Source organism: Melospiza melodia, chromosome 6 (assembly GCF_035770615.1).
Source record: "Melospiza melodia melodia isolate bMelMel2 chromosome 6, bMelMel2.pri, whole genome shotgun sequence".
NCBI classification, from domain to species: domain Eukaryota; kingdom Metazoa; phylum Chordata; class Aves; order Passeriformes; family Passerellidae; genus Melospiza; species Melospiza melodia.
The window spans coordinates 59,529,721-59,551,483 of NC_086199.1; the positions used below are offsets into that span (position 1 = coordinate 59,529,721).

General features: G+C 37.5%; 1 protein-coding gene across 8 annotated transcripts in view; it reads right to left on the reverse strand.

The window, feature by feature from the left end:
• SOX6 (SRY-box transcription factor 6) overlaps positions 1 to 21,763 on the reverse strand; it is a 369,646-nt gene that overhangs the window by 245,277 nt on the left and 102,606 nt on the right. For 2 of the 8 annotated variants that reach the window (XM_063158542.1, XM_063158534.1), the window contains exon 1: positions 15,270 to 15,639. The exons of 5 other annotated variants lie outside the window; for them this stretch is intronic. The gene's annotated coding sequence lies outside the window, so the exon portion shown is untranslated. One more of the 8 variants, XM_063158540.1, reaches the window with a different exon arrangement.

The window sequence follows — 21,763 nt, forward strand, 5'->3', positions numbered from 1 at the left end:
AGAAATATTTGCATAATGCTAATGAAGCTGTCAAAAGGTAACTGTGGCATAGTACTACAACCACATCACTGCCAACTTTATAAATTCCTTGAAAGAGTAGAAACTTGTGTTCTTGTCTCATGCTAACTTAAATTGGAAAAAAAAAAAACCTTCTCATTTTCATTGCAAAATGCCACCCAGGCTTTTATTTAAATATTGTCAGCAGCACAATACTTCATCTCATTGCACAAAAACATGAAACACAATGAAACGCAGAAATATCACACCGATACCCAAACACGTAAAAAACGGACTATATGCAGTAAATAAATAAGAGAAACATTTTCAGGAATTTCCCTTAAGGCAGCAGTCAAAACCAAAATCCATTTTGCTGCTAATGTTACCTCAACCCATGTCAGCCTGCCAGCCCATCTCCAGCAGCTGCCTGTTTCACACACCCAGAATATAACCAATGAGCCTGCCAGTGTGGCATTATAAGTTAATGTGAGAACTAGAGGGGACAGTTTACTTATATAAGTATTAGGTTTAAAAGTCCTGCCTGGAGCAAGAGAACTAAATCTTTTATGCTTCCGAGAGAGACGCTTTCACGCTAAAGAGGTTTCGGAGTAGTTTGGAAGTAAGTGTTAAAGTTGGAAGTTCTGTCTCTCCTCCAGGATGGGTCGGCCCTTACGGGTTATGATGCTGCTTCTGTACATTGCTTTGGAACAATGTCTATACATCAGTGCTCCAACCTGCTCCAGAAAAGCTGCATTTCACTTGTGCTGAATACAGAGAGGGACTTATCTATGTCTAGAAGAGGCAAATGAGGAGATGACAGATGCCTGTAAAGGTTTTAAGACAAGACACGTCATGCCAAAGTGTTTCAGTGGCAGCGGCGATTTTCTTTGCAGGAGAATGGAATGAGCCCAATTTTGAAAAATAAATTTTACAATGAAATCATAATAGAGCAGGGAAACAAAGGAATTGGTTGTTAGCTGCAATTGTATTCTCTACATGCCATTTTAATAAATTTTGGGATATGACAGTTGGTGGTTTACTGTTAGCTCACTCAAAACAAATGAGCGTACAAATAAAAGACTAAGTTAGTTCACACTCCCTGCCTTTAGCAACCTGAGGGACACAATGGAACAACAGAAATGGAGTTATCCTTGTCCTCTGGACTTTGACATCCAAGCATCTGGGAGACTGAAAAGTCCTTCCTCGGCTGAAGAGAACATGGGGTGGGAGTGCTAGAGCAGCAGCAGGAGGATGCATGAGGAGTTCCCACCCTGGGGCCAGGATGCAGCACCTGACACAGGGCACAGGGGCACTGGCAGGGGCCCAGAGGGAAGGGATGGACACTGCAGGGCTGACAATCCTGCCATGTTTATGAGCTGTAAGCTCCAGGAAATGTTCCACATAGCCCTCATAGTTCTCTGCCTTCAGACTTCAACGCACACGCGCGCACACTCACACCATCCCTTCTTAAATTTCCTTTGAGGTTTCCATGCACTGCTATTTTCCCCACAGGAGCTGCTTCTCCCCACAGGCTCTGTGCTGCACTGTGCTCTGCCCTGCCATCCATAGAGGCCAAGTTGCATGCACTGGGCACAGTTTAGTCACTGCTTTGGGGAGACCATAGAGTGAGATGTACAATATTGACCAAGTGGTCTCACTGAAGTTATCGCTGATCTAAAAGATAAGATAAGGAATTCATTACATATTCCCTGCTCTCACAGAAAGCACCATTTCCAGGTCCAATGGGTCACTTATCACCTCCTTTGAGGCCTATAGCTGTACTCGGAATAAGATTAACAAAAAGAGATCTCAGCACTGAATAAATAGTCAGTTTGGGTAAAAAAAAAAAAAAAAAAAAAGATGACAAATAAATTCCAGAATATAACTTCTTTTGACTCTGAGGAGACAGAACATAGATCTGTTAACTGAGCCTAAGAACAAAATGAGAAGTCCCTTGTAAATCTAGATTTATACACACATGAACACGTGTGTAGATTCATAAATATATGTGTCTATGTGTACATATCTTCTTTCATCTATACAGTTATTATATATTGTATTCAAGCCCTAACTATGCAAAGAGAATGTGATCCATCTTTGAGCCTTTTTTCCCTGTGCCCTGTTGTCCAGATGTAAGCTGTGAAACACATCCAAGTTCCTTAGAACGGGGAGTGTCGAGCCAGGCAGTTCAGGCTGAGCTGTTCCAGTTATCACTCCATTGAAAACGAAAAACAAATTCAAATAACAGAGGCTGTGTTTGATTCTGGATCTTTCTGGGTTTTCTTTCTCTAGTTCCCACCCCCACAGCCTCACCTCTCTCCTACCCTTCCCTACTTACCATAAAGTTATGATGCCCTTTGCTATAATAATGAATGGAATTCCCAGATTATTATTTTAGGGGCTTAACTGATTCTCAGTGGTTTTCATGTGTTTAGCACTTATACAAAGAGGCTTTTTCATATGTCTTTCAGTAAATATACAAATAGGCTTGGAGTCAGTATCCATTTTAATAGTTTCACCAGATAGTCACATTTATTTTCAGAGATTTTTTTTTCCCTCATTGCATTTTTGTATCACTCTGCATGCAGCTGTACTACACATCCAACTACAAACCTGGACCTGGCATCAGCAAGCAGAATATCTCCATCCTTAAAGTAATGTTTTTATACAAAGATTTATACCTGTACAACGCTCACTGCACAAAACTCTAAATGTATATAAGAGCAAGACTGTTGGAACCTCTCTTCCTCTTCTGTGTGTTATTTATTTCTAAGTAATCTCAGCTGAGAGCTTTCTGATGCTGTCACAATGGCCAGTTTTATATTGGACATTTTTCCCAATACAGATGTGCAGCTATTTGCCTTTTCTTTACCTCTCTGTAAATGCCACATGGACAGAAATCATTGAGTCACCAGATCATACATTTATTTTTCTGATATATTATGCTGTTTGATGTCATGTTGACATGTAATTGATGTTGGTTTTGCTTTTTTTTTGGTCTTTGCTTTGTTTCTTGGTTTCAATAAAAAGAGAATTTAAAAAAGGCTGTAGAGTGATGACTTAAGGCACTGACAGACATGAACATAGTATGCATCTCTTTTATGATGTGCTGCTGAGTAAATGGGTATATTTCTAGCTTTAGATAACATATAGGAGACCTCTGAATTTTTACTGTATAGTGAAGTATTTGTACAAGCCTAGCCTATAACCTCAAAAGAACTTCTTTCACTCACAAGAAGTATATACAGAACATGTTTTCAATAAGGGCTTAACCCATGATTTAAGAGTCAATAAAGAAAGATTTTCCATAAAGCAATGGGAAAGCAACAATAGAAATAAAATACAACATACCAAAGATTAAATATGTTCCATCAGCACAACAGTGTCTTTGTACAGTAAAGAGCAGAAGGGGATGATTAATAGTAAAATGGTATATATGTCAAAAGAAAAATAAATGCAATTTAGACAAAGTACACACTTATTAACAGAGAACATCATTTACAGTTATTCAGATGGGAGGAAGGCAAGGATGAAACTAGCAGAGAATCTATTTCACAACATGAAGCCACATTCATCTTGGTTCAGGCTTCCCCCCCTCTACAGCTGCAAAATAAAAATACTGGTGAAATCCTTGCTGATATAAAATTAATGCCTAAGTACCCAGCAACTTCAGCAGAATCAGGATTTCACTCAAGATATTTTAAGGTGCAGCTTTACTAGGCAGACCCCGTGGATCACCAGTGGGAATGGGTGCACATTTCCCCCTGGTTCCCACTGCAGTCACCACCAGCTCCAACAGCCTTGGCACCAGACCTTCCTAAAGGGGACCCGAGGCTGTGGAGTGCTTCCCACTCACCCTCCTCCTGAAAGGTCAATAACAGGGGCAAGAGATGCCTGGGGCTCTCCTAGGTGCCTTTACCAGGCACTGGGTTTTGGGGTGTGGGGAGGAAGGGAGGAATGGAGGCACTTTAAAACAAGCCCAGAGACCTGGTTAAGCTTAAACCAGTGATTAAGGTTTTGATGACAGATTAAGGTGCCTGATGGACCAAACGTCTGCCCAGCACCTACCAGAAAGTTGCCACCTGAGACCAACTGAAAGGTTCAACAGGAACTAGTCCAGCATGGCAATATACTATGAGGAGATTTTGGGAAGCCTCTTCTGGATTTGCCAGAAGCTTTACGAAAATGACAGATGCAAACTTAGTATTTCAAACATCCCAAGTTTTGAGCTAGAAAGATAGAAATATGCTATCAGCTCGTAACACTCTCTGCAGAACCACAGGGCCCCCTGAAGGTGCCCCAGCAGTGTGCCAGTCGAGCCTGTTTGTGGAAAACACCTTCCACAATGAAATGCAATTATCACTAAATATATTAAAAATGGGAAAGTACAAAAGAGAAGGAAAATTACCATTTCATTCTGCATGTAAGAAACATTCTATATGATATCTCCATAAACTCCGCCCACAGTGCTCTAGTATTTCCAAATAAACCAACACAAAATAAATATGTTTTTAGAAGGTAGAGAAGAAAGGTAAATTTTAAACGAAAAATAAAGTTTGGAGAAATTGTAAATTAAAAAACAACAACGTTTAAAACATAAATTTTTGTTCCATATTATTTCTAGAAATTTCTACCACTGCTACTTTGCGTACATAGTTACACACACAAAATGGGAAAGAGAAACAGAAAGAGAAGGGTTATAACTTCCCCAATAATTACCTGGGAAAGAGCCTTACTCTCCTGATATATGGTCTCAGTAGAAACCAGACATGGAATTAAAGCCTATATTTCTTAATATGCGTGGGTTTAGGGCACATGAGACAGAAACATGGCCAAAGTGGTAGATCTAAAACATACTTCTCAAAACACCCATTCTCAAAGCTCCTTTTCAATTACCTCTCTCAAAATCGTAAGATGTCCCAAAAATATTTTGATTATGGTCTAATCTATTCTGTGTGACCCTTGCAGAAATGATTCTTTGCAACTCTGGCAAGTTTCTTTTTCTACTGCTTTTGTGAAATGAATGACTCCTTCGATTTGCAAGGAAGTTCTCAGGCTCTCTGCATTATAGGACTATTATTATCAGAACTCATTGAGCTCTTGCTGTGTTCACAGATTTAAATCTGAAAGCCAGAAATTATAAACATATACCTCATTCAAGATAGAACACGCAAGCACACATTATACAAATTATTTCTGTAGTGTACATTATAGCTACAAAAAGAATGACATCAGGAAACTTTATTAGCATCAGACAAGAGCCTCAAATCCTAAATCAGCTCACACAATTTCTCTTTTTCTCAACTCCCTTTGATTTTTTTGCCTATTAAAGCCAATTGCTATACAAGTTAATGCCTGATGCTCTTGAAGTCACACAGAAATGTACTTGTCATGTTATCCTGATATAACATTCTATATGGCAGTTCAATGGAGCACCACAGCCACCACCTATTTGTTGCCCAAATTACCTGCCATCCTATGATTTTAATCCCACTCATCAATTGTCTTCAGGATTTTGTATTTTTTGAAAACAGGTATTTCTGCACCTTCTAACTAAACTTGAAGGTTGCCCGCAGTGCAGGACATGAATGGAAACATTTAAACAGAAATGCTCCAATGTCTTCCCAGCAAGAAAAAAAATCATCAGAAAGATAATAGAACTCAAAACTAAACTCAGCATTCCCACTTTCTAAAATTTTAGGTGTAAAATAACGCTGTATCAATAAGGCCAAGAAATTCTCTCTATGAATGAAAGAATTGGAAGACATGAACAGGGTCAAGGAAATACATAAGAATGAAAGGTATAAAAGGAGAGAAAATTGTAATTACATCATGAACAAAGTCAATAAAATAACTCCCTATCCTCCCTTCAAAATCCCAGAGTAGTATAGAAATTATTTGCAATATTATTATCACTTTAGCAACATTACAATACACATTTTATTACCAATCCATTCTCTGTAATTCTAAGAACTATGAGGTAAATTGTGATTCCCACAAAAGTGTGCATCTAAATTACACACAATAGTCTCGCAAAAGAGTATCCAGGCCTTTAGGAAAGTTCCAAGGAGGTGATCTGATTTCAATGCTGTCATACTTTTAAGCAAATGTAGATTGACTTAAAGTAAACATTGCAGGAGGGAGCTCATGCTCCAGGCTTCACCAAGCAATCAGCAAGGCATCTGACACGCTACAGAAAACCTGCAAAACCCAGCAAATAAATCTTGTAACACCCATTCAGTACCCTACGAAGCACACAGTGGGGAGCTGACACATTATTAACTGACTGTAATTTTCACAAACTGTAACATACTAAGAGCTTTATGACATACATGTGGTGAAATAGATTTTTATCTATTATAAATGTCCCTGTTTTCAAAGCGCATTAATCAAGATGCTTCGAATAAATCATTGGGTCACGTTTGTTTTTAAGTTAGGAGCATCAAAAATACTAAACATTACAGTAAGAAGGTATGGGAAATATCTCCATCTCATGACTTCACTCAAACAAAATCACAAGCTTTTGATGATGCAGTAGTTATGTGTAATACAACAAAGGGACTGACTCAAGCAACAAAAAAGATAAACTTGGAACAAGCAATTGTCACAAAGTGTTGCTTCCCTTGAGTGTGGGGTTTTCAACTACACTATATTTTTATACAAACTTGCTTTAACTCTGCTCTTTCAATGAAAGCAAATCCACAAGGGACAATGCAGGTTCCAAGGAAGCTCTAATGGCATCCAGAGGGAAAGAATTGAAGATGATATGACACAGACATCAACTCTCAGCCAAAGCATCTTTCCTTTTGCCCTGGTGAGGATTTATACAACTTCACAGAGACGAACCTCACCTGTCTCTCTCAGGAACAGCAGAAAGCAGTCCTGCAAGTGACAGACCACTGGCTTTTGAAGCCTTACATTGTTCTGCCACACACAGGAATAACTTGAGGTCCCAAAGGTTCATAGAAGAAAATGGAACTTTGCCAACTCTCATTACTGCCTGCCAACCTGTAGATAATCTTCTTGTACTGTACTTCATCTGATACTTTCACATTTACAGCCCTTTACAATACTCAGCAGTTTCTATTTAAATAGAAGTAGACAAGATTAAAAAAATAAACTTAAAGTAGAAAATACAGGCTAGATGTGAAAACTGAGAGCATTTTCCTCACTATTGTCCATTATTCTTTAATGTATCATTCTCTTTCTGCATGTAGGCCAAAAAAATAAATCCAATGTAAACACAAAAGGCAAATACCTTTTGAAGGCCAAGCAAATATTTGAAAAGCAAAAAAGAGATTCTGCTTTTATCTCCAGATCACCCTACAATTTAATGGTTAGTGGAGGGGGGGTTCTTTTCCCCTTTCTTTCTTGTTTTTCTCTTTAGTTCAGGGAATGCAGCAGGGGCAGGTCCACACCTCATACTCACAGAATAGTTATCAACCTATAAACCACAATAATAGGATAACAAAGGTTGGGTAGCTATGCCACGTTTGTAATAGAGGGAAAAAATTGGCACTATCCAAAGCCATAAGGCAAAATCCAATGTATTAAAAGTCTTGATCCAGTATTATTTCTAAATTATGAAAATCACATGCTTGACCTTGTAATCTGATGTCTAAGTTATAAGAAAAGTGCAGGTGCCTGTATGAAGCTTAATGGTCTTTATGAGGTTTCATGAAATTAAATTAATACCACTCCATGGACGAGAGAGACTTGTGTCTTCAGCCATGACAATGGTATTAAACAGAACTGCAGAGAAAAAGGGAAAGATTATCTGCAAAACATTACCAGTGAGTCCACAATCACCTAGCAGGAAGAGCAAATGACTGACAGTTTTCAAAAAAGTTTTGAGGTGGGTATAAATCTGTTGATTTATACCCAAAATGCAACAAGGCCCACTTTTGGTTTTGGTACCTTATTGCTAGTCCATGATTCTGAGGTCACCAGAGAACACAAATGTACAGTAGTTCAATACTGATACTCTCAGGCCAATAGCAAATCTCTACCAATCACACACAACTCTCAGAAATTCCACAAAAACTCTGTATCACATAATGAGAATCAGTGCTTTCTTAAATTGTATATTAAAAAATCCCTAAATTATCATTAAAATAAAGCCATCAGTGGCAATGTTACTAAAAAACTGGTGCAACTTTTGGGGTTAATCACTTGCCCACTGACTTCAAGAATGAAAGAAAACATTTCATATGGGTTCAAGCTGTAAAGTACATGTACCTTATTATCTTTTATGGGACAGAAAAGTGATAAACACTTCTTATAATTAAAGAAGTCTGATCAGCAAAGCAGGATGAATACTAGAAAACAGAATTAATACTTGCTTAATCTTGTAAGAAACAAAGCTATTAAAAAACCCTATTTTCCAGCAAACACAAAAAAATCTAATTAAGCATCTGAAAGCTATTTTGATTAGGTTAATTTTCAGTTTTCTAATATAATATGATATTAGAAGATCATGGTATTCCATAGAAGATGGTAACAGAAACAATGAGAAAAGGAATTGTTCCAGACAACTACATCAATTAGGAGACACAAGCCCTTCATAGACTGCTACAGATATTGCCACAAAGATATTTTTTAAAGATTCTTCTCCTGAAATCTTTCTTTAAAAAAAAATATTAAAAATATTTTTTTTAAATTGGCAAAAATATCAATAGTACCTCTATAAGAGACAGTATCTCTATAATCCCTAAAGACAACTTTAATAACATCTTAGCTAATAATTAAACATGTACAATGTTCAATTCTCGATTTGTTTAAGAATAGAAATCCTGCAAGTGCAAGGTAGAACACAGGGATGGCCACGGGCCCATTGCCATGCTAAAACCTAAAACTGACCCATGCATTACACAAAAACAACTGCTACAAATGACCTGGAAGAATCATCAGCACTCTCAAGTACTCCTGATATTATCAAGTAATTCTCAATTTTTGCTAATAGTGTATTAGTTCTCTAAATTATAGATTGTCATCTCTGTAAGTAGAATTACATGGAAGACAGTATTATTAAGCAAGTATGAAGCTTTGGGCCAAATATAATTATGAAAATCACAGAGTATCACTATGCACATGTACATTCGTGACCATTAGATGAACATATACGTTTAGCTATGTATTTGCATATGTAGAATGCATATAAATAATGGATGAAATGGACTTGTATCCATGTGTGTATGTATTTGTGTGCATGCTTATATACACAGATACATAAATATGGAGGTAAAAGTTCTCTACCCTGCATATAATTATATGTTGTTTAGACTGACACACCTATACATAATATGGATGGAATTCACTATGCTAATTGTTAGTATTGAGAACTACAGTAATTGATATAGTGCTTGCTCACAAATTTTCTAAAGCAGGGATCTCTTCCCACTCTGGTTCTAAAAACAATATTACAGATTCACAAAGCTATACATTTTTTAACAACAAATAGTTTTTCTTTCAATTGCCACTGTATGATAAAGTCTCTAGATTTGGTTGGTATCAGTCAACCCATGTGGTGTAGTTCTAATAATTTTTGAAGAGGTATTTTACCATACTAGGACATTTTTTATACTAAAATGGTTACTTCACTGCTGGAGCTAAGGAAGTAAAATCAGAACATCACCCTTGATAAATTAAAATTTCTCAAACTTATATGATCATCTGTGACCTAAGGCATGTTGACTGTACCCTTAAAAGATAATGAATGGTATGATAGGGGGGAAAAAAACATTTATAAAAAGGCTCAATAATTTATTTGCTGGTATCCAGGTTTCTTTCTAATTTACTACCTGAAAACTTCAGTTTTAGGAAAATGAGAAAGTGACATTTCTCATGCAATGCAGAAATTATTAGTGATACTAGTAGATGAAGTAGTCACTTTTATTCATTACCCTTTTTGAAAGAAAACAAAAGAAAAAGAAAACAAAACAGCCAATAGCAGAGAGCAGGAGACAGAGGACCCAATAACTCTGGATTCCGTGTCACAGCTGTAGGGTGCAGAAGAGAATAACCCTAATGAAGTCCATATACTATCTTTAGAACTATATCAGTACAGCTCAAAGCAGACTCTGATCCTCCCTGAAACACAAAGCTGCTATTACTGATTATTGTTGTAGTTGACTTCGACATCAATTCCAAAACTCGGCTCTTTCTTTGCGATAGGAAGTCCAGGCAAGTATGCACTGAATGCCTAGATCTGAACCCTGACAAGCCAGAGAGGCTTATTATTCTGCTGCTTATAACACAGCAGCTCCCTTCCTAATAGGCATTTAGAACAACACAATGTTTCTCTCCTGCAGGGTTTTATTTGGCTTTTAGATTAAACAACGCTCTAGGTTAGCAATCAGGTTTACCAGACAGTTGTCACGGGGTCACCAGCAGCTATTTTGTTTTCCCTCAGCCCTGTGCTCTCTAAGGTGGTGACAGTGTTAAACAGACTACAGCTGGTGGGAAAAGTAGAAGGATGAACCAACAGCGTCCTAAAAATTATTTTTTCAAAGGAAAAGCGCTCTATTGAAAAATCACAGACAAGAGAGATTCAGTATAAACACTAGTAAACCATATGCATTACCTCAATAAATGCTAAAAGCCCACCCTGGTAAAGCAAGAACAAGGACAGTTGATATTTAGCTCACATTTTTCATGCAAAAAATTGGGATGTATGCTTGTACATGTGGCTTTTTAAAATCCAAGTTAATATGGCGGTAGAACAACTCTTTAAATTGAAACTAGACAAGCACAGTCTGGATGAAAACTTTGCTTTGAAAAAAAAAAAAAAGAGCATAAACAATTAGTATCTGGCTACTGCAATGCTCCCTGAGGTTTAAACACGTGTAAAATGCCAGGAAACTTGCACATGAGCATAAACTACTAGACAGCAGACAAACTGTGAGATAATTTTTACTTTATCCATTCCTGTTCAGAGGTAGAAAGGCCAAAAGGATGTGCAGCTGAAGGACCCAGCTTTGGCCTTCTCCCAGCACCACAGAGTTTGCTTGCTTGACCTACTGAAGCAGAAAGTGCCCTGAAAAAATCTCCACTTTGTTCTGAACACCCCTGTTTGCCTCCAACACTGAACACCTGCACATCACAGCCTCATCAGTAAGGTCTGTAAAGAAACTCATTTGTGGGAAAACAGTCTGCTGTCCTTTGGCTCTCACAAACTTGGGTGATTACAGTCAAAGTAAACCTGCTGTGGGTTTTGTCTTGGGTGCTTGTTTTTCTGCGTTTTTTTACTACCATTAAAACATTTGGCCTAAGGACCACAGAATAATTAATAACTACACCAACACTGATTTGGACTTGGAAAGAAATGCCAGCAGATTTTCCTCTGGAATCTATAAAAATGCACCCAAAAGCTGTGTAGTAAAGACAGGGGATTACATTTTACAGTTCTATGGGTGTTATGTGCTATCATCCACTACAGCCACAGAACTCTAGTCAGAAGGTGAAAAATGACACGTGTTGGATTGCTCCAGGATTTAGTAGCTGAAAATAACGTGTCTTTGAGAATACACTGCTTCATGAGTATGTCTTTTTAAAAAACTACTGGACTATGCTGGGTGTAATAAGGAACACATGTAACTCCTACTTCAGATGAGGAAAAAAAAAGGAAAGAAAATGTTTTCCTTTAGCAGCATGTGATTCAATTAACTCTTTAAGCTCTTCTCTTTTTGCAGCTGTTGAAAATATAATTATTTTCCAAAAGACAGCAAAACTGATAGCCCCAAAGGCAAAATGAAGTCTTATATGATTTTTCTCTGTTATCAGACATGGATCAAGTGCTCATAAACACCTATATACCTAAACAGCTCTTTTGAAACACATGGAACATTACAGAGTCTGCAGAAAGCAAAATCCACAAGACACTAGGCCTGTTTTATTCTGATATTTAGGTTGGGTTAGTTCAACTTGTCTTTTCAGCCCTAGCATTTTACAATTTATTTTCTTCTAGGAGAGTTCTGTAATTCTACGTTCTCTCTTTAGTGTCTTGTAGAGATAGACACCTGTATGCATGAAAATGCCCTGAATTTGTCCTTTTTCCATGACACAACTTCTACATAATTTTATATCTGATCACTCTATGCTGCTGGTGTTCCATAAGGACTCTGTAAAAGCTGGAGTTGTTCTTGAGCTCTTTGGGTAACATTACAGCAAGGCTAAGCATCACCTGCACCATATTTATCTACTTGTTTATGAAAGACTTTCCCCCTCATTGTGTGGATAACTGACCTTAGCCATAGCTAATAAGACATGAGCTTCCTTGAACTATGCAGCTTTACACTGAATCTTATAAAACACCTCAGTGTTATCCATAGAGCTTCACTGAGCTCCTAATGACCTGAAACACGTTCCCTTCTCCAGTACTGTCACCACAGACAAGGTGTGGTCCAAGAAACAAAAATAACCTGGCCCAAACTTTGCTTTGGCCATCTGTTTGTGTAGACAAGCTTCTTCCTGGCTACTATCAGGTTGTTATAAAGTAGAGAATCAAGCAACATACAGATATTTATGCTCCACCCTCTGCACCATCTCAGCTCACTGCACCAACCATGTCGTGGCAAGAAGGGCTTGCTTGCTGCAGGCTAACTGCTTCTGCAGCCTCACCTGAGTGCAGCTGTGTGTGTCTAGTTAGTCAGAGACCTCTGGATCTTCATGTCTCCTTGACATTAAGCCTTTAAACAGGTTGGGATCTACACAGTTTGCGTTGAAGAAAATACAATTTTACTTAACATGAACACCCTGCTCAAACTAGTTCCAGTAAATCAGATGATGTTCTTATCAACCTATTCCAGACACGTCTAACTTTTTGGTTGGGTTTTTATTTTTCTGCTTTTTTTTTTTTTTTCCTGTAATACACAACAGAGAACAGGAACTGGCACAAAAGCAGTGGTGCCAGCTAAACTGCTTTCTAGGGGGACATTTTTCCCAGGTTACGCCATTGTGTTGTTGAAACAAGTCACTGGAATGGACACAAAAACCCCAGAGTTTCTGCTTGATATCTTTTGTTTCTATCTTTTGCTTAAGAACTTTACTTTTATCCCAGTTGATATAAATAATAATAATTAAAATAACAGCTAATTTACACTGGTTTATAGCTGAGGGGGATCAAGACTGTTTCTGTTCATTTGCTGGTTTAGGATTCTGTCAATAAGCTAATGCTTACAATTAATTTTAAAATGAACCAGTTGAACCAGTACAGTGCTAAAGCTCAAGTGTCAACTACATACATACATGAAATACAATAAATCCTGAAGTACTACTTCAAAATCCAACCAATTTGTCTAATTTGTGGTTAATACACACATAAGTAATATAATCACCTTAATCATTCCAAATAAGCATACAGAGAGTTTCATTTTGTGCTTTACTTTTCCCCCAACAGCTCTATACTAGTTGTTCCTGATGATGTTCCAAGCAGAGCATTCCTAAGAGTCACTCGTGCAGGAAAACAGTTGAGCTAAACTCAAGTTGCCAGCTCTTTTCTAATTTTAAGTTTAGCTCTCCCATTCTGAAGGAAGCACTCCTCCCCAATACTAGTTAAAAGAGCTTACCTAATTTAACTTTCATTTTTTCCTTAAACATCTGGGAAATTTCATTTCTCTAATCAGTTTCTTACTTTCCTCCACTAATTACAATCTTGTTTTTTCTACGTATATCATTTCCTGTGTGATAATTTTTTCATCATTGGGTTTCTTGCTCTTTATATATTTCCTAGATGCCGGTGATCAAACTCGGAAAATGCAGCTTATTTACGTTGTCCCCGTTCTTCCTTAAAATACTCAGCTAAAATGTGCCTCCAGAAGTTATTTGCCTCTATGTATATCTGAATATTTAGCGTGGCTCCCAAAATGCCCTGATATTTGTTGCCCTGACAGCTCAGTCGTCAGCAAATTCTAGGACTTTATTTTACTCTAACGTGGTGAGACGCCCTTCAGAGGACTTGGCCACCAGCTGTCCCCGTGCTCGAGGAGGCCAAAGTCACACGCGACGCAATGACGCTGTCAGACAAACGCCACTTCTCCCTTTCACTTTCCCACTGCCTCTTCTTCCTTTCTCTTTCTCCTTCGCCTTAGGCCATATCTTATTCCCATTCCCAAAATTAGAAGGTCTCTTCTTCCTTTCTCTACGGGTCATGAAAAGTTACCCCATGGAACTACATTGCTAGAGGGGCTCAGCCTTTAAATTTGGAATGCTTTAGATTTTATCCATGTTTTCCCTCTTGTATCACCACAATCCCTTTCAGACACCTTTCAGGCTGTTTCATACATAACAGGCTAAAATCTGGGCTCTCTTTCACCAAGGCAGATACTGCAGTCACATCGTGCACATACTGAATTTCATTCTACAAGCAAATCAGGATTTTTTTAAGTGCTACTAATTGAAGTAACAGCACACAACTAGGAAAAGTTATCGAATGCTGAACACAGACTTTCTAGTTTCCACAGCACTAGACTATCATCTAACACTTTTACACAGCTCCTATAATAAGCTAAATAGTAAAGACTACATTGAAAAACATAAATGTTTATCATATCTATATATTAGTGTCAGGGGCAGAAATTTAAAAGTTTTCCCAAGATTGGGCTTTGAGCTTTTTTAAAAAATTACCAAAATTATGAGATTGTATTCAACTAACCTAATAGTTTCATTTGCATTTCTCTGTATAAACACAATGGAATGTTTACCAAACATCTATTTTCTTCTAACCCCAGATCATAGATTTTTGAAACCCCACCAAAAAAGAAAAACCACAAAACCAAAAACTTTTAACAAACAGAAATCTGTTCACAATATCAAAACAAACATAAATAAATAATTCCTACAGTGTGAAAACTGAAATCTAATAACTCTGAATGAAAGAGCTCTGCAACACAAAAGTTCCTGTAAACCCCCACAATATGTCCAAGCATGACTAAAGACAGACTTACATAATATATTAGCTTGCAATTGCAAAGGACTCCTCAGGTTTTGTAATCAGTTCTCACCCTTAACCGCAAACCAGGAAAGAATTGTAATGATATTTCACAGCTACATACACTGCGTAGCTCAGAAATATGGCTTAGAAATCTATCTTCTTACCAAAGTTAAACACAAGTTTAATTTCTTTCATTCATTTTAGGAAACTGAGGATCAACATATGCTGTTTCGCATGCTGATACTTTAAGTAAAATAACAAAGATTCTTTTAAAAACTAAACTGTCTTATAATGAAAAGCAGAAAGAAAAGATTTTGTTCCTTTGAGAAGATGATTAGCTTACCTGGTTTTGCCATTCCACACCGACAGCCCGAACAATATTATCAGCTCTTCAGGTACTAATTCTTGCTAACTGGAAGGATATTTTCTCTCTTGCTGGATTAATAATCAACTTTCCTGATAGTTCATTTGTAATTCTCTGCTGGTTAACCCTTTGCAGGGCTCCCATTCTGAATGAAGCAGCCTACAGTCCTCGGCTCATTGTAATACAAAAATAACAAAACACAGGCTAGATAATAAATAAGAACTAAATAGCAAGCTAAAGAGAAAAATTAAGAATATATTACCTTAAAAACTAAAAGCTTACAAACACTGAAAACAAGACTTCCTTTCTCTGAAAGACTCTAATTACTTAACCTAGTTGCTGGTAAAACAATGCATCAACAACCTGGGAGCTGTAAAGTCCAATGGCTCATACGACTGCAGGCTCCCAGGAAGCCACAGCTCGACCTCTCATCTTCAGCCAGCCAGCAAGTATGACACATGCCTGTCTAATTCTGAAAATAACATCTTTTATTAGTGAATAGTGTGCTGAGAAATTGCCACAGTTATCAGTTTGTGCAAGGCCACCCATCTGTGTTGTCAGAAAGCAAGAGCAAGAGTGGCCAGGAGTAAAAATGAGATAAGAGAGGCCCAGAATAGCCAAAAAGGGGAGTTCAAATGAGGTCAGAACAGCTTAAGATGGGATACCTAAAAATTTTATATTATTTTTATTTTCAAGTGTAATAGTAGTATATTACATATATATTATCCATTTCAAAAAATTCAATACAGCTCTGGCAGCTCTGTTGTGAAATGAGTAAAAATATTATAAAACAAACCCAGTAAAAGAGTTCAGAGATCTCATATAAGAAAGTGGAACATTCTGGAAATGCTTACCTAGAGAAATTAGTCTTTAGGAGATATGTGATGGACCTTGGGACATGCTTTAATTGTGGACAGAGGTAAGGGGAAAAGAAAAATAAACTTGTTGCATAGATGACTAAGGCATAATACTACAAAGACAGGGAACTAATAAGAGAGGGGGAAAATGTCTTCCTGAAAAACAATAAATTGGAGGTTTGGATGCTCTTGGAAAAATATAAGAGGTGACAGCTCTATTCACTAACAGAAATGCTTTCCTTATGAACTCTGCTATAGCTGTTTTATTAAATAATATGGCAGTAGTTCTGGTTTTCCCTTAAAACAAAGAGTCTCCTAAAGCTTCTGCATAGAGACTTTAAAGATGAGACTTTATCTATTTCCTTTTGCATAAGAGTAGTCCTGAAGCTAATCTATTTTTACACAACTATAGGTCTCTGCTCTCTGTTCAGCAGTGCTTAATACAGTTTGCTGTAAACTTTCAGCAATATGTGCTGTAGAATTTATGATAAAATGCTGTAAAGTTTTGAAGCAAATTTATTTCATATTTATAGCTAATTTTATTCTGTGTTTGAAGGAAAACCTTTTAGGAACGCCAATAATGTGAGAAAGCTACAACAACTGAATTTAGTGTTAAGCATCACATCAGTGGTACTCCTGGGGACTCCTCTTCATGGGAAGAAAGCTTAAACAACATTTTCTAACACATTGGATTTCTTCCCAGAGATGTGATGGCCTACAGAGGCAGTGCTGAACAAAGCAGGCTGAAATAGTAAGTCTGTAAACAACCCTCTTCAGAGGATGGCCACAAATAAGTGCAACTTTGTTTAATAAAGGCGAATTATAGTTATCTTTTGTTCTGTAGTAGGTGCATTATCTTTCTCTCCTGTTCCACCTGACTAAACTGGTAGTATCTTTTCTATCACCTGACTGAGTAGTTGGCTGGAAATAATGGGACCAAACAATCCACTATTGTTACAAGAGACAATGACCTTTCATGTCCTTGGAGCTCGCCATGACCTTTCATCTTTCCTATCCTCCAATGGTCTCCTCTAACAACTAAAACTGCACCCTGTTAGGCTGAATTCCAGATTGTCATAAAAAGCCCCTTCCTTTCGAAACAAAACCAATTTTTACACCAAGGTGGTGGAGAAACACAGGTCCATTGTTCCCGCACAGATGGAAGTTAGAGTTACTAAGGCAACAGCTCTAATCCCTCTTTTTACCACCTTTTTCACATCATTGGCCTATCAAGTGTGCTACCTTTTAACTCATAAGCTCAAAAGCTGGTAGTCTAACTGACTGCCCTAATTAGCTACGATTTTCACAGTACAGACAACATGATGAGCTAATCGAAATTTGCAAAATAATGACGTACCTCCAGCAAATATTCCTCCTCCTGAGGCCCAGTCTTAGAATAACAATAATGAGACCATTATTAGAGGAGGGCATTAAAATGCTGCACTGCTGCTAAACAGAGAACTTAATTGTTCTGGTCTTGTCCATTGAATCAACAACCTATTGTTGTGGACTTGAAAAATAAAGGACTGGAGAATGGGTGCCATAATGATTGGTCTGTGCTGCCATACCAGCACTCTGTAGAATTGTTTTCCTTTTGAAACTCTTGATGGACTAGTAGTTTTGTTTAAAAGTAATATAAAAGCCAATTGTCTGGATAAAAAGTCCTATTTATTGAAATCTTTAGAAGCAGTTGCATGGATTTGTTCATGACCCCCAAGATAAAAACATAGGGACCATAATAATGCTATTTGTGGCGACCACTGCCTGGAGTGACGCTGCTTGTAGATAACGCTGTGCTGTCTGGCTACTGCAAAAGGAAGGAAGGCATTTCCTTTGCAGACAGAAATCATGGCAGAAGGTCAAATAGTGGACAGACCCAATTAATCTGTAAAAATGAGGATGTTTTATTAAAAATAAAAAAAAAAAAAAAGCCTAATAAGTTTGGTCACTTACAATCCAGGGTATAGGACAAACAGATAAAGGTGTCTCTGATCAGTCACAACACAGGACTTCTTTTTTGCTAATTAGTTTTTAGATATTAAAAATGACAGACCTTCTTTTTTTCTTCACCTCTATAGAATTATACCCTAAATTTTGTCCTTGGGAAACTGAATAATATACATCTTGAGATGCAGTGACTGAATTGATGCAAATTGTAGCTTACTATTAGCTTTGGATAGTCTTTATTTAAAACTGGGACTGGGAAGAAGAAACATCTAAAATCTCTGACATGCCTTTTAATCTTGGGGGATTTTTAATTTTTTAGAAACTAGAAACTGCAGTTTTCCACAAATATTTAAAACAAAATGGTCTAGAGAAAAAATACTCCCCAAATCAAATCATCAGTTTTATTACATAAAAGCATTGTTAATTAACACTATCCCGGATTCCTCTCTTAGCTTTTACTGCAATAGGACAGTTGAAAACATAAGCAACAATAGATTTACACTTTGGAATGCAAACTATAATCAAATCCAATTGTATTTTTATAGTTACACCTCTTAATGCACCTTTCTACACACAAATTGCTCAAAATAAAGCTATGACTCTAGATGAATATAAACAATGAAAAACTGTAATATTTGGGCTTCCAAGAATTTCCATTGATAATTTGCTATTGATTTCATTGGAAAAATTTTAGGGTTTAATTTTTCTCATTTCTATGAACATATTTTAAAATCAAATTGAGAAAAATGATTGTGAAAAGGGAAAAAAAAAAGGAGAGGAAAACTTAGAGGCAAACCCAAAAGGTATTTTCAGCAGTTCTAGGAACTGTTCATAAAATAAAAAAAATTCTTACATGCATTTGCAGAACATCTTTTCTTTAAACTCCTCTCTTTTGTAAATTGAAAAATGCCTAATATAAAGTAGTATTAAATTGTAAATAAGACCTCTTGCTTCATTCAATCCATGCTTTGCTTCATTTATCTTCATCTTGTTAGGCTAAATTAATTAACAATCTCTGTGTTGCACACTTTCTCTTTTCATTACATCAAATAATGGCCTGGATATGGGAGAAAACCCTCACCACAGGGATCTTGAAACACTACCTTGAGGAAGAGTCTCTTACATATGCATTGCTTTAGCAATATTAACTAGTTGGATGTTATGACAGTTATTAAACAGATCCTCCAATCCTTCACTCTTGTAAAATAATTGTTCTGGTTTTGTGAGAAACAAAAATTTTTTTTAAAAAAATCAGGGGCTTGCAGATTTTGTTTACTATTTGTGAGCCACGAGTACTAAAAAGAAAGAAAATAAAAACCTAAATAGCTTTAATCAATGTTTTATTTAATATAAAAAACCTGCAACTTGAATATAATTTCTGGCCAGCCATGTATACAGTCCCAAACATATTAATGTGTCAAATTACTCAAACCAAGTTGCCATATCATCTGTTTGTGAATGTTCTGTATGTAATTAATTGAGTGTCTGAGACAGTTTCATTGGTAAATCTGGTTATTTAGATATTGTAATGAGGAGCAATGTGCTAAACTATTAGGCAAGTTTTCTTCCTTTAACCTACATTATGGCATCTAGAGCAAAAGGACAAAACAGTAAAGCCTTTTTTAATCTCATCCTGATCAAACAACCCTCTTTCTCCAATCACAGCTTTGTGCGTGATATCTTTCTGCTAGTGTTTCTTATTTAATTAAAACAGACACTGACAGAAGGACATGGATTAGGACTGTAATGATGCATTTACTTAGATTAATCGGAGGCTCCTTTTGGAGTAATGGCTTAAACAAAGAACAAAAGGAAATTGTTATGAAACAGCCTTTTATCCCAGGCAAAGGTCAAATTATGAGGTTTTTAATTTTGTCAGCCTCTGTTATATTGGACCTTTCTACTGGAACATGAGAAGTGCTTCTCTCCCCTTCGCCCCCGAGCCAAGCCAGTTATTATAATATAGCCATTAAAGCTGCAAATTAAAATGTCTGATTTTAAACCAGGTTGCTTAGCTTTCAAAACCCTCTAATTAGCATGCTGTGCATTGTTGTGAGGGAAAGAAACCTAAAATGCTAATGACCTGCTGCCAGGTGACCACGCTGCTGTGCAAAATAACACAGGCTCATTCAAGGAGTAGTAATACCAATAACACCCAGCTCTTATGAATTACCCAGCTCCAGGTCTGCTCTGCACCACACATGCTTAGAGAAACAAGAGTGCATCCAGCCAGAGATCAGAGTTCAGCAGTCAGCACAAGGGATTGTTGTATGTTAACTGGGAAGAAGTCTGTGCCCATTCAGATACTGAGAGGCAGGAGAAAAACATTTGAAATCGCCATAGGCCAGGTGATAGCTGGGCTGGGCACAGAGAAAAGCACAGAATGGAATATTCTTCCCTTTTTGGGCAGAAGCTGCAGATACACTTCTGTATACCTCAAAGCAGACAGCCCCAACTTGCTGTGATAAATTCTGCTCTTGTTCTTTGTTCACAAAGGGGCAGCAATGCACAACAACACTCCAAACACAGGTATATTTTTGCTCTTTCCCAGTTTACCGTTCATTGCAACAAGTTCATTGAACACACAAAATTAGGTTAGATGATATTTTCTTAAAATATGCTACAGGAGAAATTCTGGTAATGTGTCTTCAAAGACTCAAACCAAATAGAAAACATTTCCTTAAACCTCAAGGTACTTGAGGCTCTCGGTTTTTGAATATTGGATTTTTAGCAAACTTAATTCACACAAAATTTCAAATGAAAAGAAGCCTCACATTCCAGTGACAAAACAAAGCTTTAAGTAATTTCCTTTTTTCTAAACAGCAGAAATATTCATTAGTCTTCTGTGCCACCAAAACTGTACACAGACCCAATCCTCCTCCTGCCATGCAGTCCACATCCCTGGCAAGCCGAAATGTCACCCAGCACCCAGAGGAGCACAACCTGACACCAACAAAGAAGCAAAGCTTCGCCTCCAGTGCCAGCCCTGGGCCCAAACAGCAGCAGCAGCAGAGGCAGCTGCTCAGCACCACAAATAATACCATCCTGAAAAGGCCAGAATCATTAGCAGCCGAGATTAACCCCACTTGACCTGCTTTTTACCAACAGTTGAGGGAAAAACTACTTTCTCTGTAACTTGACATCTTCGCCACAAAGATCGCGGCCCAGGCCCTTCCATACATACCAGCAGAGCGTTGACAGCGTTCCTCAGGGGTCACACTAGTAGGAAGTTGGATAAGATGTTGAACAGCTATGCTGGCCTTGATGTCTGCTCATTCCCAGAAATCTCCTGCCTTTCTCAAGTGATCCCTAATTGACCGTTAAGGGACAAAAATTGACTGCAAAGTGTCTTTTCAGTAATTTTTAATCCTTTGTTGCGTTATATTTTACTTACAAGTTCGTCAGCCTGGAGGGAAGTTACTGTGTGAATTCAAATCCCAGTGTCCCCAAAACTGCTACACAATGAAAAACACAATCCAGTTCCTCTCCAGATAAATTACCAGGTGACCAGGTTAAACAAATCAAACCATCTCTGTGCTCCTTTATGTGTTATCATCTCAAACCTATGTGTCAACACTCTGTATTGCTTGCCTTCTTTTTACACAGATTCTGCCACATTTTTGCCACTATACTCCCTTTACTATGTAGTCCCAATCCTGAAAAACAAAA